Genomic DNA, 27785 nt, shown 5'->3' on the forward strand with positions numbered 1-27785 from the left:
GTTGTCTATACAGTATCTTCTCAAAATAGATACTTAGTCAGTGTGTTAAACTGAAATGATTATTGGCGTATGACCTGTATTTACGTAGCACCTTTCATTTTGGGCTTTATAGGTCACATGCAGTTTGTGGCGTATTCTTTTATTTTTACACCCCTCTAAATATGCAAAACTGATTCTTAGCTTGTGGGCCGAACCAAATATTCTGTGTGCTGGTTTGCTTTGAGGCCATCGTTTGTTAACCCTTTCTAGACCAACCTCACTTATGCAAATATGTAGGGACATAAGAATAAAACTGTGGCACATGGAAGGAGTCACATAAAAGAATAATTCTTCATAGTCATATAGGATATATTTCCCAATAAAGGAGTTCATGATAATATCTCAAAAAAATCTTAACAAGGGATTAAATAGGTTATTCTGTCATGTCAATAAATACACAAAGGTACCAGAGTACATTCTTAACCTATGATCCTTCCAATACCCTTGATCTAAATGCTTCCAAAGATCTTGGAAAAAAAGTAAATTAATAACTGAGCCTATAGCCTCCAGGCAGGAGACTGGAGAGTTCATCTCCAGAAAACATAAGGTAGGCCCATAGGAAAGGTCTATAGTACTTCAGTTGAGTGGATTCTAACAAATAGGCCAAAACCGTAACTATCTGTCTATAGGCATCACAAGGTGCTTGGGCCCTCAGCTGAACTTTCAAATCAACTTGACAATGAGCATGATACAGTGGTAAAAAGCACAGAGCCTGGAAGAAAAGTGTGTAGATTCAAACGTTGGCTCTTTTACTGAAGATCTATTGGGCAACTTCATTAACGTCTTCTTGTCTCAATTCCTTCACCTTTAAAGGGAGATAATAATGCTTACCACATGAGGTTTTAAGAGACATAAATGAGCTAGTATTGAAAAGTATTTACAACAGTGCCTGGAATATAAGTGTTATGTGCAACCTTGTTAATTAAAAAGAAGGAAAAAAAGGAAGAAAGATGGAAGGGAGGGAGGGAGGATGGTACGAGGGAGGAAGAGGGGAAGAGAGATACAGAAGGAGGAAAGTAATGGAAATAGATCACCTCAAAGTTTATAGCAGCGTTATCAACAGCCAAATATTGAAAGAGCCCAAATGTCCATTGACTAATGAATGGATAAAGAAGATGTGGTATACTACAATGAAATAATGTACATGAAATATACAATGAAATATTACTCATCCATCAAAAAAATGAAATCTTGCCATTTGCAATAATATGGATGGAGCTTGAGTATATTATGCTAAGCAAAATAAGTCAGCCAGAGAACTACAAATACCATATGTTTTCACTCATATGTGGAATTTAATAAACAAAACAGATGAGCATAGGGGAAAGAAAAAAAAAAGAGAAGGAGGGAAACCATAAAAGAGACTCTTAACTATAGAGAACAAACTGAGGGTTGATGGAGGGAGGTGGGGGGGGGGGAATGGGTTAAATAGGTGACAGGGATTAAGGAGGGCACTTATGACGAGCACTGGGTATTGTATGTAATGAATCACTAAATTCTACTCCTGAAACTAAATTACACTATATGTTAACTAAGTAGAATTTAAATAAAAACTTGAAACATTAAAAAAAAAGGGAAAGGAAATCGATGAAAATAGAAAAAAGAAATTAGGGAACAGAAAAACAACTTCACCATAATTAGAATTCTTATCCCCAGAGATCAGAGAAGTGATGTTGAATCTACGAAACAATAATAAAATGCTACTTTTACAATAATGAAAGAAGGTTAACTTCTTAGTTTTGATGATTTTACCATGGTTTTATAAGATTTTAACCTTAGAGGAGATGGGAAAACAGACAGAAACTCACTGTACTACTGTTCCAAAGTTATTTAGTTTTTTTCCTCTAAAATTAAAATGTTTTAAAGAAATGAAAGAACATGAAATTAAGGTACATATATATTTTTTTCAACTACTTCCTTCTCCAACTATATGTGAGTGTGTGTATATATATATATATATATATATTCATATACATAACTTTTCTTCCATTCCTTTCTTAAGGAGAAAAATATATGTGTTTGAAAACTGTAATAGACAGTTTAGAAGACAAAATTTATGACATCTCCAGAAAGCAGAATAGGAAAACGGATATGACCTTTCCCTTCTCTTCCTGGCGTGGAGTTGAGTAGGGACAGAGAGGTCACCAGCAGCCTGGCCGGTGGTACAGAGGAGAAAGGGCTGTGTAGTCCTCTGGAGGTATGTACATGGCATATCCACTGAGAATCAAGGATGTGAAGTGCCTGAATGCTATTGGGTGCAGACAGGGATGAGATGACAGGCAGGGGAGTCAGCTGCCTAGGTTGACAGATTTTGTAACACTGGGCAAATTAGTAAGCCGACTGAACGCATGAGCAAATATTGAGGATAAAGAGATCTAGGTTTCTCTTACTACTAGATAATGTATTCACAAACATGGAAAGGGGAAGGCCAGCAAGAACTCCCAAGTTGTGTATTGAAATTGAAGGTTTTAGTGTGAATTCATAGTTTTCAAATATATGGGTTCATATATACCCACCAAATGCCCAGATCTTGGTTTCTAATTACCACTCTCCACTAAAGAAACCAGGGATGGGGCCCCTGTTAACCAAGGATCCAAATCAGAATTACCTGGAGAGTTTTTCTTTCAAACCACATAACCCCGATCCTGGGTTCTATGATTCTAATTCTGTAAATCTTGAGGCTCCCCAGTATTTCTAATCAGCATCCCAGGTGGAGCCCGATGGACTAGGTGACCTTGATGTTTCTTCTAACGCTGAGGTCTTGTTTCAGTTTGGTTGCTGTTGTTTTAATTGAAAATAAAAATCCAAGTACCAACTATACAACATGCAACATAATATAGATTCAAAATAAACACTTTTTCTGGGATGAACGAGCAAACTAGATCTTGGAGAGGGAAAGCAATTGTACATGCAGAAAAATAATTTATCTCCAGTCATTACCCTCACTCCTTTCTCCCCCAAATTACTGATCATTCCCTAATTTTGCATGTGAATAGAGATAGTTTAAATGGATAGGAAAAGGGAATAAAAAAGTAGCCAGCTATTCAATAGACATTTCTGGAGCTATTGCAAACAAATATGGATAACTATGTCTTATTAGCTTATATTATTACCCTATGGAGCTGAAATAATTGGTCTTAGTAGAATTTAGTGTGTTTGTTGAATTCCCTTTGAAAATAGGTTTATTTCTTTATTTTCTGTAAAGGCTAAATAATCTTATAAATATAATGGACATCATGTGGTTTTAAAAATGCCCTAGAGGGACACATAAGGAAGCTCACACAGGGTTACAGTCTTTACAAAAGAAAAGAAAGTAGTTTAGTGTAGCACTTTTTTTGTGTCTTACCAACCTATAAACACTACAAAATCACAGCCCCATTCTGCAAGTTTTAGATGTGACCACAATATTTCTTTGGGCACTTTTCAAGAGATCATGAAATAAAGTATATTTTAACTATACTGAATGATAAAGCTATAAGTAGACAGCAGAAATACCTTCCTTCCCTGTTAGAGCAAAATAGGTATTGGCTTGGAGTCAATACCATTCTGTAGTATCTGAGAACTTCCTAACAATCTTGGCGATGATTGAAGTTCAAAGGTCTATGAAAATGACCTTGAATGAGCATCCATTCTGTCAAAAGTTAACGAGCCAGGCTTTGAAACTCGAGATACCTGAATTATACATCGAAGTTCCTAAATTTTCTGTGTGAACGTGGAAGCTACCTCATCCCCTTGTCAGTCAGCCACTCAACAAATACCTAATGAGAGTGCCAAGCACTGAAGTTCAATAATTAACAAAATAGAGACTGCCCTATCCTTAAAGCCTAGTGAGGTAGGAGCCGGGTGGCAGGGAATCGGGTAGATGGACTCAGGGACTAAATAAGGAAGAAACGTGTCATGGGACGTTTGACCTATGCTGAAAATAACAGGAGAGAATTTAGGGATCTTAAATAGGGGAGAAAAATGATATGACTCTAATTTCAGAAAAATCATTGCTATCATAGAACACACATCTTTCCCCAAGACATAATCCTTCATGGAAATAATAAGCTCCTTTGAATCAAAATTATTATAAATTTCATCAAATTAGAATTCATAAAGGCTAAAGTTAGAAAGAATGGCAATAATAAATTTTCTCAAGGATGTGAAACAACTTGAATTCCCATACATTCCTGTTGTGAGTACAAAATTGTAAAGTCACTTTTGAAAATACACTTTCTTATAAGTGAAAATTATACTACATGTGATCTAGAAAGTCCACTCCTTAGTATTTGCCCAACAGAAATACTATATATTAAATAACACTTGTACTGGAAATAACCCAAATGAGCAGCAGAGGAAAAGGTAAACTATAATATATTCTTGCAATGCAATCCAACTTAATAATAAAAAAGGACTGCACTGCTGATACACATATGATAAATCTCAGAAGCACCGTATTGAGCCAAGATAAGAAAGGAAAGGGAAGGGAAGGGAAAGGAAAGGAAGGGAAGGGAAGGGAAGGGAAGGGAAGGGAAGGGAAGGGAAGGGAAGGGAAGGGAAAGTAAGATACAAAATATTTCACAATTCCACTTATATGAAGTTCAACAACTAACAATACTGTATACAATTATAAATATCCAAACTGTGATTGACAGTGGGTGGTGGGACAAAGAAACTTTTGGAACGTTGTACATGTTATATATCTTGGTGATGGCTAAACTCATCATTTAAAAATCTGGGAGTTTCAGGGGCACCTGGGTGGCTCAGTTGAGTGTCCAACTCTTGATTTCAGCTCAGGTCATGACCCCAGGGCTATGGGATCAAACCCCACATAGTCAAGCTGAGAGTGGAGCCTGCTTAAGATTCTCTGTCTCTCCCTCTGCCCCTTTCCCCTGCTCACTCTCTCTCTCTCTCTAAAAAATAAAATAAAATAAAAACCTGTGAATTTCATGCATGCAAATTTTACTTTAAAAAGAGAATATGTGGTGCCTGGGTGGCTCAATTGGTTGAGTGACCGACTTCGGCTCAGGTCATGATCTCCAGTCCATGAGTTCAAGCCCCGCGTTAGGGTCTGTGCTGACAGCTCGGAGCCTGGAGCCTGCTTCAGATTCTGTGTCTCCTTCTCTCTCTGCCCCTCCCCCGCTTGTTCACTGTCCCTCTCTCTCAAACATAAATAAACATCAAAAATAAATCTAGAAAGAAAGAAAGAAAGAAAGAAAGAAAGAAAGAAAGAAAGAAAGAATAGAATCTGTAGCTGTTCACTTAAAGCAGAATAAATTAAGGAAAGGCCATTGAATCAAATTTTTATAATCCACAAAGGAAAAAAATGAAAATAAAAGCCATGTTAAGACAACATTTCATTATAGGGTCTCCTTACTTTACTTTCCTCATCCTGGGCATCAGAAACTTGATTATAATAATCAGAAATAATTATAATAATCAGATACTGAGCACTCACTCCATGTTGTGTTATAGGGTGCAGAACACAAACTTACTTTCAGAGAATTACAAACATTAAACAGTAAATTCAGACACAAGTCCCCTATTCTAACTTGCAAAGTAGATTGAGGTGCAAACTCTGGCCCTGCCTGAATCCTCTACTGTGTGTGCCTATCACTTGTTCTATTCTGATCTGATCTGATCTCTTGTTTTATGCTCTGAGGTCCTGACTACTGAATCCATTTAGTTACTTGTACCTTTTCCTATTAAATCTGGACATGACTGCATGAACCTGCAGCTCTTAGAAGTGAACTTGGAGCAGGTCCCTGGAGTGGTTCAGTTGGTTAAGGGTCTGACTCTTGATTTCGGCTCAGGTCATGATCTGGCAGCTTGTGGGATAAAGCACCCCGCCCCCCCCCCCCCCTCCCCCGCCTCCCCCCCCCCCCCACCTCCCCCGCCTCCCCCTCCCTCTCCCGTCTCCCCCTCCCCCCCCCAGCCCCACCTTGGCTCTGTGCTGACTGTGCTGCGGAGCCTGCTTGCAATTCCTTCTCTCTCTCTCTCTCTCTCTCTGCCCCTCCCCGATCACATTCGCGCTCTCTCGCTCTCAAACACACTCTTTCTCTCTCAGAATAAATAAATAAATAAACTTAAAAAAAAAAAAAAAAGAAACGAACTCCGAGCAACAAAGCTTTACAGCAGTGGTTATATGAGCCAGTGGTTATCTGTATGCTCTGTACATGGATAGTAGGGAACAATTAGACTGAAAAGAGTGAAAAGTCTTTGGTGTGAAAGGGTGCTTCCTGCTTGGCACACAAAGCTGCCATTTCATTACGAAGATGTCCCTTCTAAAGTTAGCGAACACCCAAGCGTCATAGTGGCCAGGACCACAACTGATATTTGCCGCCTGGGGCAAGAGTACAAATGAAGGCCAATGTACTGCATGTCTATATATCTAGATGTGATAAATCTCGCTTTAAAATTGTTAAATAAAATGCCTTTATCTTTATACTTGGATGAATATACATTCATAATCATAGAAATGAAATAGATATATAAGTTTATATACATACAATTTCATAAATATTTATACATAAATCGATACATTAATTATAATATATATTATGTAGAAATTGATCTATGTAAATAATAATTTTATGAATATGTATTTGCATATAGATTACAATGTATATTAAGTATATATATAAGCATGCTTATTATATGAAAAATAAACTATCAAAGATAAATGAATTTTTTTAATATATGAAATTTATTCTCAAATTGGTTTCCATACAACACCCAGTGATCATCCCAAAAGATGCCCTCTTCAATGCCCATCACCTACCCTCCTCTCCCTCCCACCCCCCATCAACCCTCAGTTTGTTCTCAGTTTTTAAGAGTCTCTTATGCTTTGGCTCTCTCCCACTCTAACCTCTTTTTTTTTTTTTTCCTTCCCCTCCCCCAAGGGTTTCTATAAGTTTCTCAGGATCCACATAAGAGTGAAAACAAATGGTATCTGTCTTTCTCTGTATGGCTTATTTCACTTAGCATCACACTCTCCAGTTCCATCCACGTTGCTACAAAGGGCCATATTTCATTCTTTCTCATTGCGTAGTACTCCATTGTGTATCTAAACCACAATGTCTTTATCCATTCATCAGTTGATGGACATTTAGGCTCTTTCCATCATTTGGCTATTGTTGAGAGTGCTGCTATAAACATTGGGGTACAAGTGCCCCTATGCATCAGTACTCCTGTGTCCCTTGGGTAAATTCCTAGCAGTGCTGCTGCTGGGTCATAGGGTAGGTCTATTTTTAATTTTCTGAGGAACCTCCACACTGTTTTCCAGAGTGGCTGTACCAGTTTGCATTCCCACCAACAGTGCAAGAGGGTTCCCGTTTCTCCACATCCTCTCCAGCATCTATAGTCTCCTGATTTGTTCATTTTGGCCACTCTGACTGGCATGAGGTGATTTCTGAGTGTGGTTTTGGTTTGTATTTCCCTGATGAGGATTGATGTTGAGCATCTTTTCATGTGCCTGTTGGCCATCTGGATGTCTTCTTTAGAGAAGTGTCTCTTCATGTTTTCTGCCCATTTCTTCACTGGATTATTTGTTTTTTGGGTGTGGAGTTTGGTGACTTCTTTATAGATTTTGGATACTAGCCCTCTGTCCGATATGTCATTTGCAAATATCTTTTCCTATTTCGTTGGTTGCCTTTTAGTTTTGTTGGTTGTTTCCTTTGCTGTGCAGAAGCTTTTTATCTTCATGAGGTCCCAATAGTTCATTTTTGCTTTTAATTCCATTGCCTTTGGGGATGTGTCAAGTAAGAGATTGCTACGGCTGAGGTCAGAGAGGTCTTTTCCTGCTTTCTCCTCTAGTGTTTTGATGGTTTCCTGTCTCACATTCAGGTCCTTTATCCATTTTGAGTTTATTTTTGTGAATGGTGTAAGAAAGTGGTCTGGTTTCATTCTTGTGCATGTTGCTGTCCAGTTCTCCCAGCACCATTTGTTAAAGAGACTGTCTTTTTTCCATTTGATATTCTTTCCTGCTTAGTCAAAGATTAGTTGGCCATACTTTTGTGGGTCTAGTTCTGGGGTTTCTATTCTATTCCATTGGTCTATGTGTCTGTGTTTGTGCCAATACCATGCTGAAAGACAACTGAATTTAACTATTATTGTGCATGTCTGAGGATTCTACTGATGGGCCGACAATAGTAATATATATTCATAAAATTTCTTTCATACTAACACAATCACCAATCATGTGTCATAATTGCAATTTTCACATAATTTAGGTATTATTGACAATAATTATCTAAAGAAATATAAAATGTAAATATATCCAAAGTATACACAATTTGAATGTATTTTATAAATGCTACAAAGTAAATAGAAAAATAGAGTAAAATTATTCTTATGTTTCTGAAAATGTTTTTCCTGAAAGAGTTAAAATTATACATTAACATTACAAGGTAAAATATAAGTTATAATCAATGCATATTAAAATTTCAATTCAAAATTATTTAAATAAAGCCTAAAATTTTGCATTTTATTTTTTGAAAATTTAATCGTATTAAGTACTACTATAAAAACAAAACTATTCTCGGGGTGCCTGGGTGATTCAGTCGGTTAGGCACCCAACTTGGGCTCAGGTCATGATCTCGCAGTCCGTGAGTTCGAGCCCAGCATTGGGCTCTGTGCTGACAGCTCAGAACCTGGAGCCTGTTTTGGATTCTGTGTCTCCCTCTTTCTCCCTCCTCCTCCACTCATGCTCTGTCTCTCTCTTCTCAAAAATAAATAAACGTTAAAAAAATTTTTAATAGAAACAAAGCTATTCTCAAATCTGGTATTGAAATTCCATTTAATTGATAATGTAAAGAATCAGTACCACACTTACAGTGATGTCTAGGCCTACCTATGTACAAATCTAAGAATAACATGAACTGCATAATTTTTCAAAATATTGCTGTCAGCCAACATGGACAACTGTTGGACACAAATTGGAATACAAAGAATAGTGAGATATTTAGCGCTACAGGAATACTACTAAGTCTTTATGTTATGTCATGTTATGTTATGTTATGTGTTATGTTATGTTATGTTATGTTATGTTATGTTATGTTATGTCTTTCTTTCTTGTGCAATACATTCTTGGTTTCTGAGAGAATTGGACAAATTAACTTTTCTTTCTTTTTTCCCTTTTTTTGTACTTATGCTGCTCACATCCTTCCTGTGTTCCAACATATCGTCCCTCACTGACTTCAACTTAAGTACAATCTAGAAACCATCACAGAATTTCAATCACGAGTGCTAATGTTTCGTAAACACAAGGCAGGGTATATAAAGCCTTTCTTTGGGGCATCTCATCTGACTCACGAGAACAAATGTTTAAGGTCACCTGTTGACTGATCCTGAGTGTCAGAGGCCCCCCGATGTCCTCAAATACATTCATTTTGTTTGTGTTTCTGATAGTGGGACCCTCTAAAATTCAGATAACAGAGCAGACGCCCCTCTAACTCCAGCCTAAGGGAAGTACTGATATTAAGCCCTGGACATAATGCTTCAAATCCCTCATCAGAGTTAAAGGCAGTTACATTTTTAAGGAGGCGAAGCTGGCCTTTCCATAGCAAGTTTTGGTCCAGAGGTTTATGAGAATACTAGCTCCCAGATGAGTTGGAAGGTGCTCTTTAAAACCCAAAAGTCCTGCAGTTAAACTTCGGAGGAGCGGCTGCTCAATAACTTGCTTCTTGAGAATGCATGGTACACTCTGTCATATTATGATCTCAGAAGAGCCCTAGAGGAAGGAAACCTGTTTAGCTTTGTTTCCCTAAAGCATTTGACCACTGAAACCATTTTTCAGCAGAACAGTTACTAACTTCGGTGTTTCTCACACTCAGGGTAGAAAATACTGCTTTAATATTTAAATGTCTAGTACTTTTATCCCCCCATATGTCTTTTGAACCAGCTTTTCTGCTAATGGAATTCATTAACACAGAAAGGAATTTACATTTCTATCTGTTGCCTAAGTCGGCAATTGCCATGACCAAGCAAAACGACGATTTTAGATCTCCAATAAGTGAAACAGCAACCATTAAACAAGGAAATCAATTTTGAGTTCAGACAAGACTAGCTGAAACTTCCTTCCCTGTTGATTTTGAAACTTCCTTTACTGTTAATTTTGGGGGCACTATATGCAGTCCGGCTGAGAACACATCACCTGAGAGAAGTTAGAAGGGGTTAAGAGCATTCAAGTTTCCACCTGCTTGCTTACAATGTCACCTACTTAATAATGTGAACATCGATCAATCAGGAGAGACACTTGTCACTTTTTCTTTCTCCACGGCTGGTATTATTTGAAATCAATTTGTTTGTCAGATCTTTCATTACAGCTTAGATTGCAGGGATCAAAACATCAAGGCATCTCTAATGGATCAATCCACTTCAAGCCATCTAAACAGCCATTGTCTACAAAGAGTAAATTATCAAATTCAAGGAAAACTTCAGTCATTTATAATTCAGTGTACTAACAGTAACTCCAAAACACAGACTTTCAAAAAAAAAAAAAATTACTCCCTAACTATTACAGAAATGGAGAACCTTGACTTAGAAACTGAAACAAAACAAAGCAGACCAGTAGCATCTTCCAACAAACACAAACCGAGAGGCAGAAGACAGAAGCGTCACAGACTTGACAAATAGTAAGCCATTTACTGCCTAATGTCCCTCTTGTTTACCCAACTAGAGGGTCAGAAATCCCATCCTGCTTAATTTAGGCTAGGTGCCAAATTCAAAAAAGTTAAAAGTAAAAATCAAAAGAGAGGGAGTAGGACATAAGGAGAGTGAATATAGCTTCTATTAGTCATGATACATGTGCATAAATTTGTCAGGCCTCCGCTCAAGTTTCACTGAAGTTCATAGCAGATTGTGGACTGGCCTTAGTTAAGTCTGATACTGAAAGAAGAAAACAATGTATTTCCTCATCAAGTATCAGCCACGTTTCTTCCTGGTATTCGAAGTACTCAACTTTTGCGTTAGAAGATTAAATATCTACTTGGGGTGAGAAGTGGTGAGAAACAGGGACAAGGAAAGACATCTAGAAAAAATGACATAAGAAACAAAGAGAAATTTCCCTTTATTCTGACTTTGCCTCTGAATAGATAGCCTTAAATAAATACATAACTGGTGGACCTAAATACCAACTAGTTATTTTTAAAGTATCACAAACAAGTGACATTTCAATCTAATGGGAAAGAGTAAGATAACAGGTTAATAAGAAAGCAACAGAAAACCAGGGGGGTGGAAAACCTACCCACCCCCCCATCAGACCCGGTCCCCACTTGTAATGAGTGGTTGGGCCTCTATGCTGCTGCCTGGGAACTCTGAGAATAGAATATAGGAATAGGCTACATTAGGCTGGTTCAATGAAAATCAGAACAAAGCCAGGGTAATAGAGGTCTCCCAAGTTGTGGACTGTTTTGCAATGGCCTCACTCTTTGTGGATTTCATCAAAACACACCCTCTGCATCAATGGGAAGGCTTTTTCCGCTCAAATGCAACGTTCAGGTGCTGTTGGGGACCATGGAGAAGAAAAGAGCCATCACCACTCTCACTCCTTACTACGTGCCATGCCTTGGGCCTCATTCTAACTACAGAGACCTAAGAACCCCTTCATTTCTGTTTTATATGTAGAAACCTTTCTGCAGGCAATTAACCCTACAAAAAGGGAAGGGAAATGGACTGCACCTTTTCCCTAGGAAAAGTTCCCAAGATTTGGGTGACAACAGTCTAGAGCAAATAAAGGATCCTATTGGAAGGATGGCAGGGAGTGGAGGGGGAGAGCTAAGAAGTAGAGACAAAATGACTCCCTCTTTGATCCATAACAAAATAGACCATTTTAAAATTTTATTTGTTTTTTTTTTTGTGATAAAAAGTATTATTTTCTAATTTGCTTGTTTCTCATTTCAAACTTTATTGCATTACAATCTTTAAAACATTCTGACTATTCCTATATTTTGGAATGTATTGAGGTATATTTAATATGCTTTAATAAAATTTTGTGAAAGTTATTTTGTGTATATAAAAACAGATGGAAGATAGGTGGCCTGGGTGGCTCAGCTGGTTAAGCATCCCAGACTCTTGATTTCTGCTCAGGTCATGATCTCACAGTTTGTGAAATCAAGCCCCATGTCAGGTTCTGTGATGACAGCATGGAGACTGCTTGGGATTTTTCCTCTCTCTCTCTCTCTCTCTCTCTCTCAGTCCCTCTCTCCCCTCTCTCTCTCAAAATTAATAAATAAACTTTAAACAAAAAGATGGAAAAGCTATTTCTTGTTGTCAAGGTAAAAACTTCATTTACACAAATGTAAACCAACTCCACTAGTAAAAAAAATGTACCATTTCCCTTGCTAACTATGTTATTTGGGTCATCTTACTTATTTAGACTTGTCTTCTGTAACTTGTCATGGACCAAGGAGCATGAAGAATAAATTTCTTTTTAAAAGTTGTTTTTTAGGGGTGCCTGGGTGGCTCAGTCAGTTAAGCATCCAACTCTTGGTTTCAGCTCAGGTCTTGATTTCACTGTTTGTGAGACAGAGCCCTGCATTGGCCTCTGTGCTGTCAGCCTGGAGCCTGCTTAGGATTCTCTCTCTCCCTCTGTCTCTGCCCCATCCCTGCCTGTGTGCACACACACGTTCTCTCTCTCTCTCTCTCTCTCTCTCTCTCTCTGTTTCTCTCTCTCTCTCTCAAAATAAATACACATTTTTAAAAATATTTTTTTCCTATTTCTTCGTTTACCTCCTGCAGTGTTTTTTTCTAATTGTTTCTTGGGCTAAGTCACTGCTTCTCAAACGTTGCTGTACATTGGAATAAACTGGGAAGTCTTCGAAAATCTGACAACCAGGAACACTTCGCACCAATTAAATCAGAATATGTGGGAGTGGAAGCCACGCACCTCAGTATTTTTTAAGGACCCCTTGATTCTAACGTGCTGCACAATTTGACAACGACTCTACCATGTTATTTGGTGCATAGATATTTGCAATTCCTGAATCTTCCTTGTGAATCACACCTTTTATTCTTTATATAGTGTCCTTATTCATCTAATTTTATGTTTTGGTACCAGAATCTATCTCGCGTGATATTAAAATAGTTATCTCTGGTGGCTGAGTTGATTAAGTGTCTGATATCGCCTGAGGTCATGATCGCGTGGCTCCCGAGTTTGAGCCCACATCAGCCTCTCTGGGGTCAGCACAGAGCCTGCTTTGAATCTTCTGTTCCCCTTTCTCTCTCTGCCCCTCACCCGCTTTTGCTCTTTCTCTCTCTCAAAAATAAATAAACGTTAAAAAGAGAGAGAGAAAGAGAGAATTATCTCTGCTTTAGTTGTTTGCTTTTGTCTTGTTCATTTTGGTCACCCTTTCCTTTGTAACTTTTCTGTGCCAACTTGTTTAATGTGGCTCTCTTGAATGCAGCATGTACTTGAGTTCTGCTTTTTGGTAAAAATGAATGCTCTTTTAACTGATGAAATTAGCCATTTAAATGGTTCGATGAGACAGACATGTTTGCTCTTAATGCTATCATGCTATTTTCTTTGCTCTGTTTAGTATTTTTTCTGCTAACTTAAAAGATTGCATTTTTCTCATTATAGTCTTTAACTCTATAAGTGTAAGTTTTTATATAATTCTCTGAATTCTCCATTTTTATACCTTTTAATTCCCTATTATAAGCAGTTATGAAATTTGTATGCCCTCAGCCCCTCATCCTTTCTTATCAACCTCCGTCAACCAGCTTTATTTATTTTACTATGTTTTGGTGTTTACCAATTTACTATTAACTCTTCTCATATCTTTATTATTTGCGTTCACTTTAAATTATCTCCTTTGATTTCTGACTATAAAAGATGAGGAAATGCATAGCCATTGCCTTCTTTCTTCTTTTTTCCCCAAGCATTGTCTCAGTTTATATATACAGATATTCCTCAACTCACGGTGGGGTTTTGTCCCCATATACCCACTGAGTGTTGAAATTATCATAGATCAAAAATGTATTTCATACCCTACTCGGTCTGTCAAACATCATAGCTTAGCCTAGCCTATCTTACATGTGTGCAGAAAACTTTAATTAGCCTATGGTTGGACAAAATCATCTAACACGTGGCATATTTTACGTTATAAACTGTTGACCATTTCATGTAATTTACTGGATACTGTGTGGAAAGCGAAAGACAGAATGGCTGTGTGGGTGCAGATGGTTGTGTGCATCCTGGCTGTTTACCCTCATGATCATGTGGGTGTCCAGTGGCTGCGCCTCACTGCCTCTGCCCAGCATCCCCAGCATCACAAGAGAATATTGTACCCCCTATCGCTAAACAGGGAAAAGATCAACATTCAAATTTTGGCATCAGGTTTCTACTGAATATGTATCAATTTTGCATTATCAGAAAGTCTAAAAATCAAGCCTAACCACCATATATCAGGGACCGTCTGTACACTGTTTTCACGCACCTTAAGTAATCCTATACCACCGTTATTTAATTTATCAGCTGTGAATGTTATATTTTGATAATGGATATAAATAAAGGGCATAGAGAATATGGAAATTAGTGTGCTTCAAGGCTTCTCCCAGTGCGGTCACTCTTCCTGTAACCTTTATTGATAGGAACTCTTATTGAGAGATAGACTTTATTGATAGATACCGCCTGCTAGCTCTCTGTGTGCATTGACTCATCCCCTTTGCCTCTCTGTTGGAACACAAACAGACTCTACCAGTCTGGGCAACCAAATTCTACAGTTGCAAAGTGATGTACTGCTTTAGTACTTTACAGCATGACTGTAACTAACCTTGAAGAAGACGATGCTATTGGTTTTTCTGAAGACTGACTCTACTCTCCATTTCCTCTCTGATCTCTATTTTCTTCGCTTTTGACAACTCATCTATTTATTTTGTGATTTGGGATTTTGGATGTTTCTTACTTTAGTTCAAACTGGAATGCACATTTCTAGGTTTTACTCCCCCCCCCTTCAGTCAATTGCCAAAGGAAATAGAAAAATTACTGTCTTTATTTTGCAGAGAGAAAATGAAGTGTTAAGAAAACTTCAGAAAAAGAGTCTTTAACGTGGCTATCTAAATAATAGTAGTAATAAAAATAATAATAGTATCTATTATATCTAATATTTATTGGTGTTGCCTTTAGAGCATGGGACTCTTGATTTTAGGGTCATGAGCTCAAGCCCCACGTCATGCATAAATCTTGTTTAAAAATTAAAAAAATAAAATGGCTTTCTGATATTTATTGAACATTTATGGCATGGCAAGAACTGCTCAAAGCACTTCATATCTACCACCTTCATCCGAACAGCAAATTTATGAAATAGCAGCAATTATTAGCCCATCTTGCAGATAAGAAAACAGAGGCATCCAGGAGATTAGGTAATTTATATAAAGTCATACAGCCAGGGGGTGACAAATTCAGAGTGCAAACTAAGGAGTTAAGCTTCAAAGTCTTCATTTTAGACCAGTCTATTTTGCTTCTCGATATCTGATGAAGTCAAATTGAATTTTGGGGATTGTGTGACTTTTCCTAAGAGGCAGGAAGCATGTAGTCATGCTCTAATCAGAAGCTATCTGAATGGATTGTGTAGATGGGGTAGAAGAGAATGGACTGGTTCTGATGGGAAACTACTGCCTGTGTTCCACGAAAAGAGAGACAAATAGGTTTCCAATTAACTAATAATCCATGTACAATCAGATTAATGGGGAGAAAGAGAAACATATTTTAGTTCTTTTCAGGACGAGTAGGTCCCAGTACAGTTAAATGAAAAATGATATCCAGTGGATTGAAATGGATTGATTTGATTGATTGATTTTTTTAACCATAGAAGTTGTTTATCAATCAAGCCAAGAACAACATGCTTTAGCCTTTGTAAAGTCATAATTTCTGTGCTCATCATAATTACCAATATGACCAAAATAATACATATATAATATTAGTATATAAGCATTAGCCAAATGATCATCTCTCTTGGGTTTCCTGAACAATTTCTTCCACACAGAGTTCCTCCCTTAGGGAAAAAAAGATGACAATAAAAACTACATTCCCATGAAGGTCCAACACCTCACGGCAAAATTCATTCTCCAAGATCTGTCCTTTAATATCATGAGCATTGTGCCTTGCACCAAAAAGACAGCCTCTTATTTTATGTTAATATATATTCTTCAAAGAGACAAGTGAAGAGAAATAGGTCTATTTTTATGTTATGCATGAGAAATTAGGTGGTTAATTTTCAAGGGCTGCTTCAATAAATCCCAATTGAATTAGCCAGTATTAGCATGTGAAAACGATCAAGAGACACTGCACAAACACAATGCAAAATGAATACAAATGATTTGGCTCCAGATCCGATCAAATAAAGTAGAGGATTGAATTAACTAGTGAACAAAATTAAGTGGAAACGATGGCATTTCACAGCTAGTCAGCTGTGGCTATGAAACATAGCACTGAAAAATTTAGACAACTGTTGTGAACCTTTTATTTTTTCCATTCAGATGTATCTCTAAAATGACATATCTATATGTCCTAATCAGACCTAATGTTGTTAGTGATTTGGTGGTTGAGGTCATATTAATGTATCCTGTCTTTTTATATGACATTCAAGGCAACAAAACCAACAACAAATATCTACTGAACATCTATGGCATTCTAGGTCGAAAATAAAATCTTTTTTTTCCATTTTATTTAAGTCAGATGGGAGTAGAGGAGAGAGGAGAAACGGATGAGATTTTTCATAAGATTTCTAAACTTCTTACAAGTCTATAAATTTAATTCGGCATAAAAAGCACAATTGTGACATAATAGGAAGAGCTTTGAAGTCAGACATTCTTTTTTTTTTTAATTTTTTTTTCAACGTTTATTTATTTTGGGGACAGAGAGAGACAGAGCATGAACAGGGGAGGGGCAGAGAGAGAGGGAGACATAGAATCGGAAACAGGCTCCAGGCTCTGGGGCATCAGCCCAGAGCCCGACGCGGGGCTCGAACTCACAGACCGCGAGATCGTGACCTGGCTGAAGTCGGACGCTTAACCGACTGCGCCACCCAGGCGCCGCTGAAGTCAGACATTCTTGAGTTTCAGTTCTAACTCAGTCAGTTATAAGCTGTGCTACTAAGCCTTGTTCTGCTCATCTTTAAAAAAATAAAAGCATTACCCAAGGGATACAGGAGTACTGATGCATAGGGGCACTTGTACCCCAATGTTTATAGCAGCACTCTCAACAATAGCCAAATTATGGAAAGAGCCTAAATGTCCATCAACTGATGAATGGATAAAGAAATGGTGGTTTAGATACACAATGGAGTACTACGTGGCAATGAGAAAGAATGAAATATGGCCCTTTGTAGCAACGTGGATGGAACTGGAGAGTGTGATGCTAAGTGAAATAAGCCATACAGAGAAAGACAGATACCAAATGTTTTCACTCTTATGTGGATCCTGAGAAACTTAACAGAAGACCATGGGGGAGGGGAAGGTGAAAAAAAAGTTACAGAGAGTGAAGGAAGCAAAGCATAAGAGACTCTTAAAAACTGAGAACAAATTGAGGGTTGATGGGGGGTGGGAGGGAGGAGAGGGTGGGTGATGGGTATTGAGGAGGGCACCTTTTGGGATGAGCACTGGGTGTTGTATGGAAACCAATTTGACAATAAATTTCATATATTGAAAAATAAAATAAAATAAAATAAATTTTTAAAAAAGCATTTTAAAAACCTACCACAGAAAGTCATTTTATGAAATAGAAATCATATAGTTAAATTCTCCAGCCTGCCGTAGGGACGTAACGGAGGCTTCCTCTTATTATTCCAGAGTCGAGTGGCTGTGTCCTGAGATGCCAGTGTTTCTACTAATGGACAAATTCTCCCCCACATCCTAATGCCACTATCCCAGCACATAAATTGAAACTTACATTTGATGGGGAAGACTACAAATAGTGAGAAGGGGAATCTTAAAATAGAATTTTTAATAATTGACGCCTACTCTGAGTCATAATAATTTTTCAGCTGGGAATACCCCAAAATAACACCTATTATTTTATTAGACTCAGAGCCGTTGCCAAGCTACTGGAATGATAATGCGGTAAACACTCTGGGAGAGAGAAAGAAAATGTTGAAGGGCCAAGCAATACCCTGTGAATGGAGAGACTATGTCTCTCATAGAACATGGCTTAAATTAAATAAAAACAGCTTCTGCCATGGTTAAAATATTCTTTTTGGGTGTTCTTTAGGGATAAAGGCAGTTGAACAAACACAGAAAGACTCTTCCGAACTTCTAAGCAACGGAGAATGAAGCAATGGCTTTTCTTCTGTACTCAACGCAGGAGTCATTCATCGTCACCTGAAAGGCCAGTGTATATGGCACTCCCTTAGGCAGTTTCACGGAAGTGGAGCCAGTGAAATAACTTTCTGCGGTTGTTATTTATCATCAATACTAAGCGTGTAAATCAACTAAAAAAAAAAAAAAAAAAGACAAGTCAGAGTTTTAACATCTTGCAATAGTACCAATAGGCAGAGCAGACCTTGGATTAATTTTTCCTTGCAGTCCCTTTCAAATATTTTTCAATGATGTCAACCCCAGGCCGAAAATCTTGATAGGTCAGCTCTGTGATTGTAGGGTTGTCTTGTATAATTCTGTCTGGGTTTTCTATTACTATAGACAGCTTAAAGTTAAAGATCAGCACTTCCACAGACATTAGCCTTCAACTGACTAATGAAATTCTGTTCTTGATAGATTTTCAGTTTCCGCTCAGTCCAAACCTCCCTCCAGGAAACTGGAGGGAGGAAACAGCAGCAACAAGGGTTCTTGATCTTTCTTGCTTACACACTCCCCACATTTATCTTGAAAATATCCAATGCTTCACTTTTATTATGCAGCCTTTCAGAAACACCCATCTGCTTCTAGCTCTTGCTTCATTCTTGATAGTCATTTCCTAGAGGTAGGTGTAGACGACCAATCTATATGCATTGGCCTCTGGCAGTCAGACTGACTGAACTTGCTGAGGTGAAGTTTAAGGCTAGAGTGGACCGGCAGGATTCCCAGAGTGGGATCTGCTAGGGAGAGTGTAGTAATTCAAGTCACATTTTACACTAAGCAATTACAGATTTCTCTGACAGGTTAAATACGAGTTCACACAAAACTGGACTAAGATTGTGGAGTCCTGTGCTCGGAAATACTCTACGTAACACTTTTGTGGAAAATTATTGCCCACAATAATAAACAATATAATCTTTCAACTCTTCAAATTCAAAGAACCAATCAGTTGAATGAGGAGGAATAAAAGCAGAAAAAAGAAATCAATAATTAATGCTGTAAACAGTTATTCTGAATCATGTATACCCAATACCCAATTCTATGAAGAAATTGTCTTAGCTATTTTATCTTGTGCATTAGTGTCCTACAGCACCGTCTAATAGATGGAAACTAAAGGAGTTTGTTCCTGAAAGCCTGAGGTAATTATTTTGGAGTTATTACCCCCATCCTTTTGGCATTACAGCTTCCTAGTTTTTCTTTGATGTCAACTCACTTTCACTGATGCGAAAACCAGAGACACCCTTAAGCATTCCAGGGTACACATTCCAGAAGAGGTATCCTGACATGCTTATCCTCAGACTCCTGATATTGCTACTTGTACCCCTTCGTGATTCTGTTGAAAAATTCTCCCCGGTCAAGTGGCATTATGAGTCTAATTCTCAGAAAATGGATCAGTATGGTGGAGTCATGTGCCATAAATACTCTGTCTATATAACACTGTATATAATAATAGGATACTGACAAACGTGAACCACTTGGAACCTGAAAGTTCCATCTTCACTTAGCCCCTAAATTCTTAGGTCATTAAAATTCCCTTGGCCTGTTTCCTCATCTACAGAGAAATTTTATTTATTTATTTTTAATTTTTTCAATGTTTTATTTTTATTTCTGAGAGAGAGCATGCAAGCGGGAGCAAGAGAGGGACAGAGAGAGAGGGAAACAGAAGATCTGAAGTGGGCTCTGTGCTGACAGCAGGAAGCCGATGTGGGGCTTGAACTCATAAACTGGGGCTCAAATTCCCAAACTGCGAGATCATGGCCTGAGCCACAGTCGGACCCTCAACTGAGCCCCCCAAGTGTCTGTCATCTACTGAGAAATTTTAGACCTTAAGACCTCTTTCTGCTCTGATATTCTTTGACTTTATAATTCTATGACTCTTTCATTCTGCCATTTCTTCAACCAGACCTAATGCATTTCTCCATCAATGAAGAGCTAAATGTAATTCAATAAATAAGATACAAAAAATAATAATCATTAAGGTACAGATAAATGTCAGGACAGCCTCTCCCCTGATATCCAAATTAATTTTCTCTGCTCTGTAATGCTGTCCTTTCCACATACAACTCTCTCAATCTCTTGACTTGTCTAAATTTTCAACACCTATTTACCTTTTCTTCCTTGATGACCCCTGATTTGCAGATTTTCTAACTTTTCTTAATCAACATAAGGCATGCCTTCCTTGACACCCTATCTGGAGCCCTTGACTGTTCAATGTTCAGTGTCCATCACACATCTGTTGAGTATTGTGAGACACCCATGTACCAGCCCCACTACATTGCTATTGACTTTGGCTCCATACTAATATGCTTGGGACAAGAAATTGAGCAGTGTCTTTTTATTTCTCAGCTATTTTTCAGGTGTTTAATGAGTGTCTTCTATAGGCAAAACATATATCCTGTGACATATCCTGGAGAAATAAAAGAAAGATGAAGGAAATATCAAAGTCACTTTGAGTACACAAAGACAGAGAGGACAACAGATAATACAATGTACAAAGAGAACACACTGAGTACAGGAGGCTGTCTTAAAGGCAGGAGGTTCCCCCTTGCAAATTCTTTATAAGCACTGAAGTTGTTGGAATTTCCTTCTAAATTGGAAGCATTGGCTTATTTTAAATATTTTTCTTTTTCATTATTCAACTATTTGAATGGATGTTATATGCACATGATATGAAACTCAAAATGTACAAAAAGGTACACCATAGGAAAAAAGTCTCTCCCCCCACCTTTCTTTCTTTTCTCTTAATTTCCCTCCACAGATGCAACTAAAATGTCTTAGAAACACAGCTTTAAAGTCAAGTTCCAGTTTTATGATGAGTGATGAGTTGTCCCCTGATTACCGGGGCCGCTGTTACATGATGAACTGAGTCTGAAAAAGAGTCCCTGCTTTTCCAACTCCATGAACGCATGTGCATTTTGAATGATTATATGCTTGAGCAAGCAATCTATTGGCCAGTAGAATTCTCTTGCTGTCTCCACTAGCCATGTGCTGCCCTATACCATCACTATCTCAGGTTATATTTATTATGTTACCATGGATTTAATTTGAGGCTAATATTTAACTTCTGCAAGATCCAAATCGATGCAACTTGTTGGATACAGAGGCATTTATCTGTGTTTATCACACGACAGGTATAAATCTCAACAAAATTAAGATTTATTCATGCCTGCTAATCTAATCCATTCTGTTCCAGTTGTTCTGAAAGCACTGAATCAAAATTGATAATCATTCTAGACCAGAATCATCTGACAGATATTGTTTTCTTAACATTTATTGAATCCAATTGAGAGAGCAGGGCAGTGTGTTTGTAAAAAGTAATATTAAACCAAGTACACAAAATGAAAATTTGAGTTTTTATAGAAAATTCTGCTTACTTTTGATATACAATCATCATTCATTATTGACCTTTTTAAAAATACCTGAAACAGGACCACCTCGGTGGCTAAGTAACTTAAGCATCTGACTCATAATTTCAGTTCAGGTCATGATCTCAAGGTCACGAGACCATATCCAGGTCCATATCCAGGTCCCCACCGGACGTGGAGCCTACTTAAGATTCTCTCTCTCTCTCTCTCTCTCTCTCTCTCTCTCCCTCCCTCCCTCTTCCTCAGCCCCACCCCTGTTAATGTGCATATATACATGCACATTCTCTCTCTCTCTCTCTCTCATAAAAAAAGAAACACAAAAGATTTATTTTTAAAAAAGTAAAAATAAAAATACCTAAAAAAGTTCTTCAATATGTCTTAGTAATTTCCAAAGTACATCTCTAGCTAGTTTGATAGATCTTGCAGTAGGTTAGAAAAGAGCAGAACAATAACACTAATAAAATGCCAAAGTCTAGAGGTCTCGGCAAAATAAAAGGCTCTTCATTAAATATTTTCCTCAAATTTGATTTTTAAATTAATTTAACCTGGAAGTTATGAGAAATTTTTTATAGTTACTTAGCTATTTTTATGTAAGATGAGTTTTTACACAATAGATTGGTTGTATTTTCTTAAGGGTTTTTAAAAACAGGAATTGTTAGTATTAGCTCTTGATAATTATTCTCCAAAATGAGACCATTCTACTAAAACATAGCTTGTGGATGTAAAAACAGAAGTTTATGATTTACCTGCCCAGCCATGATTTGTGTGAAGGGAGAGGCATGTCTATTCAAGGATCTATCTTGAACACCTCTGGGCCTGTCTTATATCCCACAGAACTCTGACCTGGCTTCTAAAAGCTGCACATTCATGACCCATTGATCATTATCTCTGAAAGGCACATCCAGAATTTTCCAAGTCCCCAGGCAACTGCTTCTTTCAGTGTCATGGTGAGGACAGACACCAGATTTCAAAGAATTAAGACAATGTGAGAAAAATGTGAGTTGAAGATATTTACTTTCCAGATATACTCAATGAAAAGAAAAGAATGAAAAGATGAAGTTAGTGGCTCTTTTATATTATGTGAATACTATGAGAATGTACTTGTATATTGTTTATGTGCTTAATAACAGAAAAATGAAATACATAGTTAAGGGAGTTAGTCATATAGGATGACTTTGGGTTTGAGTTCTTAAGGATAGGAAAATTCTATAATATTTGAGAGCAGAATGGAAAGAGCATATGAAGAAAAGGTAAATACCGAAATGCTGGAAAGAAGGGAAATCTTTATAGGAATAAGTCCCTAGGGAAGTGTCCACATAGTGGATCCTTAGATCCCAAAAGGTATGGAAAGCCTACAATATCTACATATGAGTTAGGATTGTTGTTCTGCTTTATGTAACAGAAACCCTATGCTAGTGGCTAAACCAAATAGTGACTTTCCCCACCCCCCGACATAAGACAAGATGTGGATACGACAGTCTAGGGCTGTGGTGTGGTGTGGTGACCACCCAATATCAGCAATGCCCCAGTACCTTCTGTCATTCCACTTTGCTTGCCACTGGAAAAACAAGAAACAAAAGAGAAGAGGAAGGAGAAATCGCTTCATCAAGGAAGCAAAATTCCTGGCAGATTTCTGCTTACATTTCATTGCAATGACTATATAACACCGCCATCTCCAGGCAGTCTGGGAAGATGGATTTTATGGCTGTGCATATTATTGATCTCCTCTCCAAAACTGAAGTTCTGTTAGAAGGGAAATGAGTGAGTACATATATAGAAAAACAATTAACAATTTCCGACATAGTTCAAAGTCTTGTCTGTACAACATAGATACATATATTTTCTCCTTTTTCCCAACTGAGATAATAGCAAATTATACCAATATGCAGGTGATATATCTACTTCAAATCCCAGGTTCTCTTGGTACTTTAATAGGTTGGCATGTTTGGCAACCTTGAATGCATAAAAAAAAGTAATCTTCCCTCAACATAACCAGCTATAAACGTACAAACAAATGAATAAAAACTTCCATTCATAATAAAGACATAATTGGGAAGCACATCAATGGTCAACAATCGCATGGACTCCCTGTCCTGGCCATGGAGAACATTCTTTCATGATCTGTAAGCTTCTAGTCTGTCTCTGGGTGGATCTCTTTTGCCTGTTGCCCTCCACAGCTGCAAGATCTGCAATCCTGGAAGATCTTTCCATCTTCATTCATGGCCGCAACTGATATGGGCATTTTGGAGGAACTTTCTGGGGGCTCCAAAGGTTTAACAGTACACTTTCCCTGGGTGTGTTCTTGGGTACTTCAGAATTGCTTCCCCAGGTTGAACAGTCAGAAACCATCAATAATCACAAAGATCTTTATAAGCCGTGGTCTAAAAGCTATGACCTTCCTCCCTCCTTGGAAAAGTGGCTAGCTCTAGCTCAAGTTTATCCTTTTTGTTGGGCTTTCCTATGAGTGTCAAGAAGAAACAGAATCCAGAAACAACATAAATTTTTCTATCCTTTCTGCTAAAATAACAGCACATCGTTATTTTCCCAAAACAATAATCAGTAGTTCGATCAAATATTTAACAAGGATCATCAGCTCTGTCCACTTTGCAATATCAGACTTCTCAAATAGACTATAGCTCTTCTTCTCCACTCCACTCATCCACTCATTTCACCACCTTCTTTTTTACCTTCAAAATCCTAAATCTAAGAATCAAGAGTTATTTGGGGACTACGTAAAACAAAATCCCAACTAAATATATTTTTCTTATCTAAACAAGAATGTATTTTGAATCTTTTTCTTCCAAGTATATTTTTCCCTTCACAATACATTTGCTTATGTAACAAGAAGTCCTCATGCTTATGTAACAAGAGGCCCACAAATAAATAGTCCAGGTTTTTTAGGGCTCTGTATTCAGCATATGATCAGTGTTCCAGGCTTTCTACTCTGCCATCATTATCAGGGACTTCTGTCCTCATGCTGTCACTTCATTGTCACAATGGCTGCTCCATTTCCAGCAAGAAGAAAGGAGGGAGAGCAAAGGGAAGAAAAACTTTTCTTGGAAATTCTGAGCAAGCATTTGATCACGTTACAAAGGTCAGAATAGTGTCAGGTGGCCACTCGTATTCATAAGGAAACTCTGGTAAGGCAGAGCTTTTAGCCAGATACATTGCTCCCTGCCAAACAAAACATAATATCTCCAATGAAGACAGAAGGGAAAAAATGAGATATTGGAGTAGCAATTGTTGGTATCTGCCACACTCTGTGCCCCTCACAGGATTAGGACATATGAGAAGCACATGTCGGCTTTTATGGAACCATATAGAAGATCTAAAGGGTGATTCCCAAGGCTGTGCTCATATTGAAAAACAATGATGAGAAGAAGACAGCTCCAGGCTACTGATAATCGACTGAAAATGGAAGATTTTATGAAGAAACACTTTTTAGAGCTTCATTTGTCTCCATGAAATAGAAGGTAAGGAACTTGTTGAGTAGACAAACCAGGTGAGAGTGTGGGATGTCCAATGGAGTGAGTAAGAAGGGACTCCAAAAAGGAATGGGCAGAAGTGAAACCTCAAAGTACAAGAACTTGTGTCAAAATATAAACATCTTCATGGCTTGATCCTTGACTCCAGTAGCAGCAATCTCTTCTCAGAATGAAAAGTTGTCCAGTCATCCTTCTTGAAATGCAGCTCAGTGTTGATGCTTTGCTTATCAGCCCCTCAAATCCTCGCTGCTCACTCTCCCTGACTTTCTTTGGTTTTCTTTCATTTTAAGGACACTATTTTCAGTAGCTACTCTTCCATTCTGTTGCTTTAATCAACCTTCTTCCTAAAGTTGTTCCAATTATCTTCCTTTCCTTATTTCTCAGCATCATTCATGCTATCTTACTATGGTGTCATTAAAAAAAAATGTTAGGCTAATTCAGATAATACCTTAGATAATACCAAAAGCAAAAGCACAAAAGCATGGTTTAAATAAGTAAGCTGGTTAAAAATAAATTGGGTTGAAAATTCTGATGTCAGGACCTATAATATTACAAGTTTGAACTGATAAGGACATTATGCCTCATTCCATCTTGTCATACTATGTCACTAGAGATCTAGTGCAATGCATGGTAATTTACAGAGATAATACTTCCCCTTTGAAAACTCTTCCAGATGAGATATCTCTCACATATTTGGTGATTTCATCTGAATCTGGATCCTTTCCTTTGTATCTGTTTTATACTATAATAAGGAGATTCTAATAATTTTATATGGTCCTGACTGGGAGATAAGGAGCTTCTGTAAGCCTAAACATTGCATATTTGTATTTTAAAAGAAGAAAGTAACCTTTTCAGAAAATTTTCACAATTTCCTTATATTGAAGGGGAAAAGACACTGAGACAATTTTATTATCATACAATTTCCATGAGGGAGCTTTTTGGTCACTGTGACCTTATTGTCAGAGCACAAGTGAAGCATCACTTTTGAGCCTATGTTCCCAAAAACCCATGTAGTCTCTAAAGTTGATGAGAAAATGACTACATTTTGAACCAAATTACATTAATTTTACTTTAGTTGTCCTATCCCAATGTCTAAATAAATTTCAAGTCACAATAAAGGTAAAGAAATTCACCTTTGCCTTCATTACAACCAATTTTCTTGAAGACATCTTAACACCCTTCTGCTTCCCAATGATGTTAAAATTTGGGGTGGTGGGGGAGAGGAGTTCCTCTAGGAACCAAAAGACTTTTAAAATGCAGCTCCTTTTTGTTCCTCTTATGAATCTAAGAACAGCATGCCCTCTTTACAATGATCAATCAATTCACTTGTCAAACAAATGCCGAAAAGCATAGCCCTTAAAATTCTGAAGTTTCCTTGACCTTTAAAAAAAAAGTTGCAAGATTCTACTCCTTCAAAATCTTTGGTTCCTAAGTAAATAATAAAAAGTCTCCTCCCCCCAAAAAAAAAGAAAGAAAGGAAAAAGAAAAAAAGAAAAAGGAAAAGAAAATGTTCTCAATCTTAGTTTATGACTATGCAAGAGAAAACAAGCACATTTTAGAAGAGAAACAGCCTATTTGTTAGGTGGGATGTTTTAATATTCAGACCACCCACCATTTGCTATGAAGCTCTTACCCAAACTGAAACTGTAAACTGAATAAGGCAGAATAAAGTGTCTGACCCAAGCCCCATTCATTGATTCAAAAAATATGTGGTCACCAAATATACGTCAGCTACTGCATGAAGTATTAGTAACATAAATATGAGTAAGATACTACCCCATTTCCCAAAACTCTTACCTGTCCTCTCTTCTTCTTCTCTCATTCTCTTATGGGGAAGACTACTTCTTAGAAATAGGACATCCAAACCAGGTCCAACCCAGTTCATTACTGTTTCCTGAACAGATCTCATTAAGGAAGAGCCTGAGTTTTTCACTTTCCAAAAAAGACTGGAGAATTTATGACCTCAAGGATTAGTTTTAATGGACAAATTTCTTTTGGTGTGGTTTTTATGTAAGTTGTTCCACTTACAGAATAATAGAGGACAAAATATTACGATCATTAATATTTAAGGTGACAGTTTGGCAGTTGGCTTAAAATATTATTTTCAAGGACACTTGAAATAAAGCCTTAAAAAGATGACAAGGGAAGATAGGACAAAATCTTTACAAGAAAAATTTGGCATCAATGTTGATCAGCAAAATCAATTACTTACAGTGACAAGACAGTGAGCTAAGACAGGCAATGCAGACACATATTCGACTCTTGAAAACTGTCAAAGGCATGATTTCATAAAATTGACTCTAAACAAACAATTATTTTATTTTAAAGGAATCATGCCCAGGTGTCTGGCTGTCTATGGATTTGAGTTCTCTGGCACAAGCTTGAAGATATAGTACACAGCTCTCCTCTTGGCACTGCTTATCAAGTTGATCAATACCTTTTATTGAGCCCCTGTTCCTACTAGTGACTAAAAGTGAACATGGCAAACATGATTTCATGCAATCCTTATAGCAATGTTAGGAATGTTATATTACTTTTCCCATTTTACAGGTAAGAAAACAGAATATGTCATCTAAGAGTCTTTTCCATAGTCACACAGCTAGTTAATGACCAGGTTAAGATGTAA

The sequence above is a fragment of the Lynx canadensis genome, chromosome D2 (genome assembly GCF_007474595.2).
Source record: "Lynx canadensis isolate LIC74 chromosome D2, mLynCan4.pri.v2, whole genome shotgun sequence".
Classification (NCBI taxonomy): Eukaryota; Metazoa; Chordata; class Mammalia; order Carnivora; family Felidae; genus Lynx; species Lynx canadensis.